Here is a 13,281-nt window from a genome sequence, read left to right on the forward strand (position 1 = left end):
TATGAGACTATATATCAATTACAGGAAAAAATGTGTAAAAAATACAAACACATGGAGGCTAAACAATACACTACTTAATAACCAAGAGATCACTGAAGAAATCAAAGAGGAAATCAAAAAGTACCTAGAAAGAAATGACAATTAAAACATGATGACCCAAAACCTATGGGATGCAACAACAGCAGTTCTAAGAGTGAAGTTTATAGCAATACAATCCTATCTCAAGAAACAAGAAACATCTCAAATAAACAACCTAACCTTACACCTAAAGCTATTAGAGAAAGAACAACAACAACAAAAACAACAAATCCTAAACTTAGCAGAAGGAAATAAATCATAAAGATCAGATCAGAAATGAAAAATAAATGAAGGAAACAATTGCAAAGATCAATAAAACTAAAAGCTGTTTCTTTGAGAAGATAAATAAAATTGATAAACCATTATTCAGACTCATCCAGAAAAAGAGAGAAGACTCAAATCAACAAAATTAGAAATGAAAAAGAAGGAACATCTGACACTGCACAAATACAAAGGATCATGAGAGATTACTACAAGCAACTATATGCCAATAAAATGGACAACCTGGAAGAAATGGACAAATGCTTAGAAAAACACAACCTTTGAGACTGAATGAGCAAGAAATAGAAAATATAAACAGACCAATCACAAGCACTAAAACTGAGACTGTGATTTAAAACCTTCAAAGAAACATAAGCCCAGGACCAGGTGGCTTCACAGGCGAATTCTATCAAACATTTAGAGAAGAGCTAACAACTATCCTTCTCAAACTCTTCCAAAATATAGCAGAGGGAGGAACACACCCAAACTCATTCTATGGGTCCACCATTATCCTGATACCAAAACCAGACAAAGATGTCAGAAAGAAAGAAAAGTACAGGCCAATATCACTTATGAACACAGATGCAGTAATCCTGGACAAAATACTAGCAAACAGAATCCAACCCCACACTAAAAGGATCATACACCATGATCAAGTGGGGTTTATCCCAAGAATGCAAGGATTCTTCAATATATGCAAATCAATCACTGTGATACACCATATTAACAAATTGAAGGAGAAAAACCATATGATCATCTCAATAGATGCAGAAAAAGCTTTTGACAAAATTCAACACCAATTTATGATAAAAACCCTCCAGAAAGTAGGCATAGAGGGAACTTACCTCAACATAATAAAGGCCATATATGACAAACACACAGCCAACGTCATTCTCAATGGTGAAAAACTGAAACCATTTCCTCTATGATCTGGAACAAGACAAGGTCGTCCACTCTTACCAGTGTTATTCAACATAATTTTGTAAGTTTTAGCCACAGCAATCAGAGAAGGAAAAGAAATAAAAGGAATCCAAACTGGAAAAGAAGAAGTAAAGATTTCACTGTTTGCAGATGACATGATACTATACATAGAGAATCCTAAAGATGCTACCAGAACATTACTAGAGCTAATCAATGAATTTGGTAAAGTAACAGGATACAAAATTAACGCACAGAAATCTCTTGCCTTTCTATATACTAATGTTGAAAAATCTGAAAGAGAAATTAAGGAAACACTCCCATTTACCATTGCAACAAAAAGAATAAAATATCTAGGAATAAACCTACCTAAGGAGACAAAAGACCTATATGCAGAAAACTATAAGACACTGATGAAAGAAATTAAAGATGATACAAACAGATGGAGAGATATACCATGTTCTTGGATTAGAAGAATCAACATTGTGAAAATGACTCTACTACCCAAAGCAATCTACAGATTCAGTGCAATCCCTATCAAGCTACCAATGGCATTTTTCACAGAAGTAGAACAAAAAAATTCACAATTTGTATGGAAACACAAAAGACCCCAGGTAGACAAAGCAATCTTGAGAAAAACAAAAAAACAGAGCTGGAGGAATCAGGCTCCCTGACTTTAGATTATACTACAAAGCTACAGTAATTAAGACAGTATGGTACTGGCACAAAAACAGGAATATAGATCAATGGAACAGGATAGAAAACCCAGAGATAAATCCACGCATGTATGGTCACCTTATCTTTGATAAAGGAGGCAAGAATATACAATGGAGAACATATACACGTCTTCAATAAGTGGTGCTGGGAAAACTGGACAGCTACATGTAAAAGAAGGAAATTAGAACTCTTCCTAACACCAGACACAAAAATAAACTCAAAATGGACTAAAGACCTAAATGTAAGCCAGACACTATAAAAATCTTAGAGGAAAACATAGGCAGAACACTCTATGATAGAAATCACAGCAAGATTCTTGTGACCCACCTACTAGAGAAATGGAAATAACAAATATAAACAAATAGGACCTAATGAAACTTAAAAACTTTGCATAGCAAAGGAAAACATAAAAAATACAACCCTCAAAATGGGAGAAAATATTTGCAAATGAAGCAACTGACACAGGATTAATCTCCCAAATATACAAGCAGCTCATGCAGCTCAACATCAATAAAACAAATACCCAATTCAAAAATGGGGAGAAGTCCTAAATAGACATTTCTCCAAAGAAGATATACAGATTGCCAACAAACACATAAAAGGATGCTCAACATCACTAATCATTAGAGAAATGCAAATTGCAACCACAATGAGGTATCACTTCATACCAGTCAGAATGGCCATCATCAGAAAGTCTACAAACAATAAATGCTGGAGAGGGTGTGGAGAAAAGGGAACCCTCTTACACTGTTGGCGGGAATGTAAATTGATACAGCCACTATGGAGAATAGTATGGAGGTTCCTTAAAAAACTAAAAATAGAACTACCATACAACTCAGCAATCCCGCTACTGGACATATACCCTGAGAAAACCATAATTCAAAAAGAGTCATGTACCACAACGTTCATTGCAGCACTATTTACAATAGCCAGGATATAGAAGCAACCTAAGTGTCCATCGACAGATGAATGGATAAAGAAGATGTGGCACATATATACAATGGAATATTAGCCAGAAAAAGAAACAAAATTGAGTTATTTGTAGTGAGGTGGATGGACCTAGAGACTGTCATACATAGTGAAGTAAGTCAGAAAGAGAAAAACAAATACTGTATGCTAACACATATATATGGAATCTAAAAAAAAAAAAAGTTCTGAAGAAACCAGGGGCAGGACAGGAATAAAGATGCAGATGTAGAGAATGGACTTGAGGACACTGGGAGGGGATGTGTAAGCTGGGACAAAGAGAGAGAATAACATTGACATATATACACTACCAAATGTAAAATAGATAGCTAGTGGGAAGCAGCTGCATAGTACAGGGAGATCAGCTCGGTGCTTTGTGACCCCCTAGAGTGGTGGGATAGGAAGGGTTGTGGGGGAGATGCAAGAGGGAGGAGATATGGGGTTATATTTATATGTATAGCCGATTCACTTTGTTATAATGCAGAAACTAACACACCACTGTAAAGCAATTATACTCCAATAAAGATGTTTTTAAAAAAATGGTATTAAACTGAATTCAGCAACATAGTAACAGGATTATACACCATGACCAAGTGGGATTGGTCCTGGAATGCAAGGTTGTGTTAACATTCCAAAATTAACTAATATAATAAAACATATTAATAGAATAAAGGCCAAAACCCCACATGATTATCTTATACATGTAGAAAAAGCATTTTACAAAATTCAGCACCCTTTCATGATTTAAAAAAACTCAACAAACTAGGAATTTGAGGGAATTTTCTCGCCCTTATAAAGAGTATCTAGGAAAAATCCACAGCTAGCACCATAGTTAATAATGAAAGACTGGAAGCTTTCCCACTAAGACCAGAAACATGGTAAGGATGTCTGCTCTTGCCACTTCTATTCAAAATTAGGTGAGAAAATGAAATAAAAGACAATTAAAATTTTAATCCAGATTGGAAAGGAAGAAGTAAAATGATCTCTACTTGGAGATAACATGATCATGTATATACAAAAATCCTAAAGAAGCCACTAAAAATCTGTTATAACTTATAATAGTTGTAGGACATGAGATCAATAGACAGCAATCAATTGTATTTGTGTACACTAGCAACAAATAATCCAGAAATGAAATTAGGAAATTAATTTACAGTTGCACCAAAAAGAATAAAATATTTAGGAATAAATTTAATGAGAGAAATGCAAGACTTGGGAGAAATATTGAAAGAAATTAAAAATCTAAATAAATAAAAAGACATTCGTGTTCATAGATCAGATTTAATATTGTTAAGATTGTGTATTAGTTTCCTAATCCTGATATAGAGGTCTTTGTTCCACAGAGAGGAATGCTTCCATAAGGAAACACAACAATGATGCCATTGAATTGGAATTTAAGTCTGCCACCCAGCTAGTTTTTGCTCCTCATGCTTCTGAATCAACAGGCAAAAAAAGGGAGTTACTAGCTGGGATGATTAAGCCTGATTACCAAAGGGAAATTGGACTACTACTCCATAGTGGAAGTGAGGAAGAATATGTCTGGAACCCAGAAGATGCCTTACAGTGTCTCTCCATATCACCATGCTATGATTAAAATCAATGAAAAATTACAACAACCCAATTCAGGTAGGACTAGTAATGGCCCAGATCCTTCAGGAATGAAAGTTTGAGTCACCTATGACCTATGAGATAAAGAACCATGACCATCTTAGGGTGCTTGCTGGGTAAGGGGAATATGGAATGAGTCGTGGAACAGGGAAGTGTAAATACCAGCTAGGACCATGTGACCATTTGCAGAAACTAGGATTATAGGTGTTATGAGTATTTTTTCCTCATTTTTCTATGAGAGAGAGAGAGAGTGTGTGTGTGTGTGTGTGTGTGTGTACGTTTCAGGATGCCAAAGAGAAGAGACAACATCACTCAAGGACTTGGATTTTCTCCTGGGAAAAGGGTTACTGCATTTTCAGTTGTACTCAGGATGGATACATCATGTTAGACAGAAGTATGACTCTGCTGTTGTCTTTATTTGGAGATTAAGTATGGATTAGATATGTATGGGTGCCAAGTTGAGAAGGGAGGACTGTCTTGGTTAATTTTATGTGTCAACATGTCTAGGTTATGATGCCCAATTGTTTCTTCAAATGTTGTTTAAATGTTGCTGTGAAGGTATTTTGTAGGTGTAATTAACATTTACAATCAGTTAACTTTAAATAAAGGAGATTATCCCTGATATGTTAGTGGGCATCATCTGGTCAACTGCTTCTTATAAAGACACCAGTTATATTGGATTAAGGGCCCACCCTACTCCAGTTTGACCTCATCATAACTTTAATTTCATATTCAATAACCGTATTTCCAAATGAGGTCACATTCTGAAATACTGAGGGTAGGACGTATCTGTTGGGGAATACAATTCAACCCATAACAGATGGTAATACTCTCAAAGTTGATCTACAGATTGATTGCATCCTTATGAAAATTCCACCTGGATTTTCTACAGAAATTAACAAGCTGACTCTAAAATTCATAGGGAAAAATACTCAGACTAGCCAAGACAATCTTGAAAAAGAAAAAAGCAAAGTTGGAAGACTTAAATTTTCATGATTACAAACTTACTACAAGATTACAGTAATTGTGACAGTGTAGAACTGGCATAAGGATAGAAATATAGATCAATTACAATTAAAAGTCTAGGAAAAAAATCCCCTTACACTTATTATCAACATTTTTTGGCCAGGATTCCAAGAAAATAAGTGAGAAAAGATTAATCTGTTCAACAAATGATGTTGGGACAACTGAATATCCCATGCAAATGAATGAAGTTGGACCTCCTACCTCACATCATGACACAAAATTTAACTGAAAATGGATCATAGGCCTAAATGTAAGAGTTAAAATGATAAACTGCTTATAGGAAAACACAGGAATAAATCTTTATGACCTTAGGTTAAGCAATGGTTTCTTAGATATGACACTAAAGGCCCAAATGGCAAAAGAAAATAGATAATTTGGACTTCTTTAAAATTAAAAATTTTGTATGTCATAAAGCACATTTAAGACAGTGAAAAGACAGCCCACCTACTGTGAGAAGATATTTGCAAACCATATATCTGATGAGACTCATATCAAGAATTTATAAAGCATTCTTACAACTCAATAACAAAAAAAGTATCAATGTGAAACTATCACAAACTGAAAGAATATTCAGTAAAGTAGCATACAAAAACCAAATAGCCTGCATATATAAAATGATAACATGTTAGGGAATTCCCTGGCAGTCCAGTGGTTAGGACTAGGCACTTTCACTGACAGGGCCTGGGTTCAATCCTTGGTCAGGGAACTAAGATCCCACAAGTTGGGTAGCACAGGTAAAAATAAATAAATAAATAAATTAATTAATTAATAACGTGTTACAAGATACCAATATCAGGAATGAAGGTGGGTGATAACTATAGGCATTGAAAGAATAATAAGGGGATATTTACTAACTTTATAAATGTAAATTCAACAACTCAAGTGAAATGGATAATTTCCTTAAAAGATACAAAGTACTAAAATTAACTCAAGAAGAACTCAATCATTTGAATAGTCCTATATGTATTACAGAAATTAAATTCATGGTTAAAAACTCTTCAGAAAAGGAAATTCTAGGCCCAGGGATTTTACTGGCCATCATATGGATGAACCTCAGTTGCATTATGCTAAGTAGAGGAAGCCAGACTTAGAAGACTATCTATATGACATTCTGGAAAAGGCCAGACTATGTGGATGGAAAACTAGATTAGTGGTTTAAAGGGGCTGGGGGAAGAAGGAGGGCTTGACAATAAAGGTGCACAGGGAAAATGGTGGTGGGGCTGAGGGGGTACAATGGAACTCTTCTATAGCTTGATGATGGTGGTAACAGGACTGTATATATTTGTCAAAACTTGCATGATTGGCTACAATTTACTGTTTGTAAATTATATCTTAATCAAAAAGGTCTTGGCAAGTGGATGGCAGATCTATAAATAGTAATTGACCCAAAAGAATTAAGTACAACATGGAGAAAGCTGAAAACAAAATGATCTATAATACAGAATTCTCAAAAAGAACCAGTGTGTCTAGATCTGACTAGGAAGGAAGGACTATTGGGAGAAAAGTGGTTTGAGAAGCAGTTATATCCCTAAAACTTCTCCCCACTCCATATCTCTAGTCTAGAGTACCTTACAGACTGTTGCAGAAATCTGGAGTTTTGTTTTCTGCCAGGAGTGAAACAGGTAATTCACATTGAGGAGTCTCAGGCCAGTTTAAGGCCCTGGATGCCAAAACTGGAAGGTTAGGAGATGACATACTTAATGAAGAATGTTAAGACATAGCCATCTTTGGGCTTCCTTGGTGGCGCAGTGTTTAAGAATCCACCTGCCAATGCAGAGGACAAGGGTTCAAGCCCTGGTCTGGGAAGATCCCACATGCCATGGAGCAACTAAGCATGTGCACCACAACTACGGGGCCTGCACTCTGAACCTGCGAGCCACAACTACTGAAGCCTGTGCACCTAGAGCCTGTGCTCCACAACAAGAGAAGCCACCGCATCAAAGAAGAAATCAAAAAATACCTAGAGACAAATGACAATGAAAACACGATGACCCAAAACCTATGGGATGCAACAACAGCAGTTCTAAGAGTGAAGCTTATAACAATACAATCCTACCTCAAGAAACAAGAAAAATCTCAAATAAACAACCTAACCTTACTCTTAAAGCAATTAGAGAAAGAAGAACAAAAAAACCCCGAAGTTAGCAGAAGCAAAGAAATCATAAAGATAAGATCAGAAATAAATGAAAAAGAAATGAAGGAAACAATTGCAAAGATCAATAAAACTAAAATCTGGTTCTTTGAAAAGATAAACAAAATTGATAAACCATTAACCAGACTCATCAAGTGAAAAAGCGAGAAGACTCAAATCAACAGAATTAGAAAAGAAAAAGGAGGATTAACAACTGACTCTGTAGAAATAAAGGATCATGAGAGATTACTACAAGCAACTATATGCCAATAAAATGGATAACCTGGAAGAAATGGACAAATTCTTTTTTTTTTTTTTTTTTTTGCGGTACACGGGCCTCTCACTGTTGTGGCCTCTCCCATTGCGGAGCACAGGCTCCAGACGCACAGGCTCCGCGGCCATGGCTCACGGGCCCAGCCGTTCCGCGGCATGTGGGATCCTCCCGGACAATGGCATGAACCCATGTCCTCTGCATCGGCAGGTGGACTCTCAACCACTGCACCACCAGGGAAGCCCGGACAAATTCTTAGAAAAGCACAATCTTCTGAGACTGAATCAGCAAGAAATACAAAATATAAACAGACCAATCACAAGCACTGAAACTGAGACTGTGATTTAAAATCTTCGAACAAAAGTCCAGGACCAGATGACTTCACAGGAGAATTCTATCAAACATTTAGAGAAGAGCTAACAGCTATCCTTTTCAAACTCTTCCAAAATATAGCAGAGGGAGGAACACTCCCAAACTCATTCTATGAGGCCACCATCACCCTGATACCAAAACAAGACAAAGATGCCAGAAAGAAAGAAAACTACAGGCCAATATCACTTATGAACACAGATGCAGTAATCCTGGACAAAATACTAGCAAACAGAATCCAACCCCACATTAAAAGGATCCTACACCATGATCAAGTGGGGTTTATCCCAGGAATGCAAGGATTCTTCAATATATGCAAATCAATCACTGTGATACACCATATTAACAAATTGAAGGAGAAAAACCATATGATCATCTCAATAGATGCAGAAAAAGCTTTTGACAAAATTCAACACCAATATATGATAAAAACCCTCCAGAAAGTAGGCATAGAGGGAACTTACCTCAACATGATAAAGGCCATATAAGACAAACCCACAGCCAACATCATTCTCAATGGTGAAAAACTGACACCATTTCCTCTAAGATCTGGAACAAGAGAAGGTTGTCCACTCTCACCAGTATTATTCAACATAATTTTGTAAGTTTTAGCCACAGCAATCAGAGAAGAAAAAGAAATGAAAGGAATCCAAACTGGAAAAGAAGAAATAAAGCTTTCACTGTCTTCAGATGACATGATACTATACATAGAGAATCCTAAAGTTGTTACCAGAAAACTACTAATCAATGAGTTTGGTAAGGTAGCAGGATACAAAATTAGTGTACATAAATCTCTTGCATTCCTATACACTGACAATGAAAAATCAGAAAAAGAAATTAAGGAAACACTCCCATTTACCATTGCAACATAAAGAATAAAATATCTAGGAATAGCTCTTTAGGAATATTTAGGAATAAACCTACCTAAGGAGACAAAAGACCTGTATGCAGAAAACTATAAGATGCTGATGAAAGAAATTAAAGATGATACCAACAGATGGAGAGATATACCATGTTCTTGGACTGGAAGAATAAATATTGTGAAAATGACTACACTACCCAAAGCAATCTACAGATTCAATGCATTCCCTATCAAAGTACCAATGGCGTTATTCACAGAAGTAGAACAAAAAAATTCACAACTTGTATGGAAACACAAAAGACCCCAAATAGCCAAAGCAATCTTGAGAAAGAAAAATGGAGCTGGAGGAATCAGGCTCCTGGACTTCAGACTATGCTACAAAGCTACAGTAATCAAGACAGTATGGTACTGGCACAAAAATAGAAATATAGACCAATGGAACAGGACAGAGAGCCCAGAGATAAACCCATGTACATATGGTCACCTTATCTTTGATAAAGGAGGCAAGAATATACAATGGAGAAAAGAGAGCCTCTTCAATAAGTGGTGCTGGGAAAACTGGACAGCTACATGTAAAAGAAGGAAATTAGAACTCTCCCTAACACTGCTTACAAAAATAAACTAAAAATGGACTAAAGACCTAAATGTAAGGCCAGACACTATAAAACTCTTAGAGGAAAACATAGGCAGAACACTCTATGACATAAATCACAGCAAGATCCTTTTTGACCCACCTCCTAGAGAAATGGAAATAAATCAAAAATAAACAAATGGGACCTAATGAAACTTCAAAGCTTGTGCACAGCAAAGGAAACCATAAACAAGACAAAAAAACAACCCTCAGAATAGGAGAAAATATTTGTTAACGAAGCAACTGACAAAGGATTAATCTCCCAAATATAATAACAGCTCATGCAGCTCAATATCAAAAAAACAAACAACCCAATCCAAAAATTGGCAGAAGACCTAAATAGACATTTCTCCAAAGAAGATATACAGATTGCAAATATACACATGAAAGGTTGCTCAACATCACTAATCAGAGAAATGCAAATGAAAACTAAAATGAGGTATTACCTCACACCAGTCAGAATGGCCATCATCAAAAAATCTACGAATAATAAATACTGGAGAGGGTGTGGAGAAAAGGGAACCCTCTTGCACTGTTGGTGGGAATGTAAATTGATACAGCCACTATGGAGAACAGTATGGAGGTTCCTTAAAAAACTAAAAATAGAGCTACCATATGACTCAGCAATCCCACTACTAGGCATATACCCTGAGAAAACCATAATTCAAAAGAGACAGGTACCACAATGTTCATTGCAGCGCTATTTACAATAGCCAGAATATGGAAGCAACCTAAGTGTGCATCAACAGATGAATGGATAAATAAGATGTGGCACATATTGCAATGGAATATTACTCAGCCATAAAAAGAAAGGAAATTGAAGTATTTGTAGTAAGGTGCATGGACCTAGAGACTGTCATACAGAGTGAAGTAAGTCAGAAAGAGAAAAACAAATACTGTATGCTAACACATGTGTATGGAATCTAAAAAAAAAAAAAGGTTCTGATGAACCTAGTGACAGGACAGGAAGAAAGACGCAGATGTAGAAAATGGACTTGAGGAGACAGGTAGGGGGAAGGGTAAGCTGGGACGAAGGGAGAGAGTAGCATTGACATATATATACTACCAAATGTAAAATAGAGAGCTCGTGGGAAGGATCTACATAGCACAGGGAGATCAGCTCGGTGTTTTGTGACCACCTAGAGGGGTGGGATAGGGAGGGTGGGAGGGAGGTGCAAGAGGGAGGAGATATGGGGATATATGTGTACATATATCTGATTCACTTTATTATACAGCAGAAACTAACACAACGTTGTAAAGCAATTATACCCCAATAAAGATGTTAAAAATATTATAACTAAAAAAATTAAAATAAAAAAGAGAAGCCACTGCAATGAGAAGCCCGCACACCGCAACAAAGAGTAGCCCCCACTCCCCGCAACTAGAGAAAGCCTGCGAGTCACAATGAAGACCCAATGCAGCCAAAAATAAAATAAATAAATTTATTAAAAAAGACATAGCCATCTTCAACCTGAGCTGCCAGAACCCTGCAGTAAGACTCCTGCCATTCAGGAAGGAGTTTGGGATCCTCTGGAGAAGCTGACAAGCCCAAGAGGGACCACCTAATGATACTGACATCAGCAGCTCTCCCATGACTCATCCTGTTCTCTCACTTGGAAGCTCAAAGTAAACAAGCCATGTCCACATCCCAGAGTTTCCAATCACCTTTTTTTCCAACACTCATAATTTCAAATAGACCAGATATCCAAGGAAAGCCTCTAAACACAGAAAATAAGCACCAAATCAATCAAGGTGAAAATAGCAATTCGTAGGAAACAAACTCAGCTGGGAGAAGAAAACAATTAAGTTATTAAAGATTTCAAGTTCCTTAAGGCTTAGATAAAAATGATGAATACATTTCATTTTATTCCTCCCACTGATCACAAGGCCACAAATCACCTACTAGAAGATTCTGAAATGTAGACAAAAGGAGGCAGACTAGCTAGGGATTCCAGGACTTGAAGAACAACCCAGTGGGGAGTTTCCTGGGGTTTTCTTTCCTCCCATGTGTCCAACTTGGGGTTAGAGAAGCCTGCAACCTCGAAATACCAACACATGATCACACACACACACACACACACACACACACACACGCCTTAAGAAAAGTCAAAGGCCCAGAAAAGGGTTGCCCACCATGACAGAAACATTTTCGCCACTCTGCCTGTTTTTGGGGCAAACATGAGGAGAGCTGCACCCCTCTGTTCCCTAACAAGCATCGCAGACACTGAGTTCACTGGTAAGAGGCTATGTTCCAACCACTTTGCCCCGCAGTAAGGTGCTCCTCGTGGAACCTATAAGCCAAGATATCTCAACCTCAGCATTATTGACATCTGGGGCTGAAAAAGTCTTTGTTCTGGAAGGGTATTCTATGCATTATAGGATGTATAGCAGTATCCCTGTAAAACCCACCAGATGCCAATAGCACACTCCCCCAATTCTGAAAATCAGAAATGTATCCAGTTATTACCAAATGTGCCCTTGCAACATCACCCCTGATTGAGAACCAGTGCTATCTGACTTCCACAACCCCCTGCAGGAAGGATGGGACACACAAGCCAGACACATTGTGGAGACTGTCTTCTCTCCCCACCTGTAGTAGGAGGTAACACCATTCCCCATCTCAAGCCAGCACTGAGAAGACCGTGAGGTGGAGTCCTGTCATCTGGGAAACATGCATGTGGACAGACCAGAATAGCCCTGCAGAGACGTGATAAACTAAACTGCTGTTGGAACCACAGTCCACCAGAGTGAGCCAGAATGTGCGTTCTGAACCTAAACAGGTTTGCAACTTGCTAAAATATCAATAGAAGATTTAAGTGGGAACCAGAGAGTCTCATAGAGTAATACTCAAAATGCCTAGGACACAGTCCAAAATGACTTGTCACACTAAGAACTAGTAAACTCTCAATTCCAATAAGAAAAGACAATTAATAGACACCAACATCAAGCTAACATAGCTGTTGAATTATTAGACAAGGATTTTAAAGCAGCCATTATAAAAATTCTCCATTGAACAGTTATGAACACACTTGAAACATATTAAAGGACAAGGAACAATGAAGAAAGAGAAATTATTGGCAATACATATAAAAGACAAGGGATTAATATCAAGAAATAGAAGGTACAGAGATTTCCCAATACCTCCTACCCTAACACATGCATTGCCTGCCCCATTAACAATATCTGTGCCTTGTTTAATTTTGCTGTGATCCCAAAACTGCTATAGAAAATAAAATCTATTTTAAAAAACGAGATATAAGAAACAGAGTAGAGGTTGGCAAACTACCTGTTTCTGTACATCTGAACTAATGTACATCTGTGCATTCTGAACTAAGAATGGTTTGTACACTTTTTATTGCTTGGGGGTAAAACAAGAGAATATTTTGTGAGACGTGAAAATTAAATGAACTTCAAGTTTCAGTGTCTGTAAATACAGTTTTATT

The sequence above is a fragment of the Aethalodelphis obliquidens genome, unplaced genomic scaffold, assembly GCF_003676395.1.
Source record: "Aethalodelphis obliquidens isolate GAN/ISIS:26980383/991018 unplaced genomic scaffold, ASM367639v1 scaffold102, whole genome shotgun sequence".
Lineage (NCBI taxonomy): Eukaryota > Metazoa > Chordata > Mammalia > Artiodactyla > Delphinidae > Aethalodelphis > Aethalodelphis obliquidens.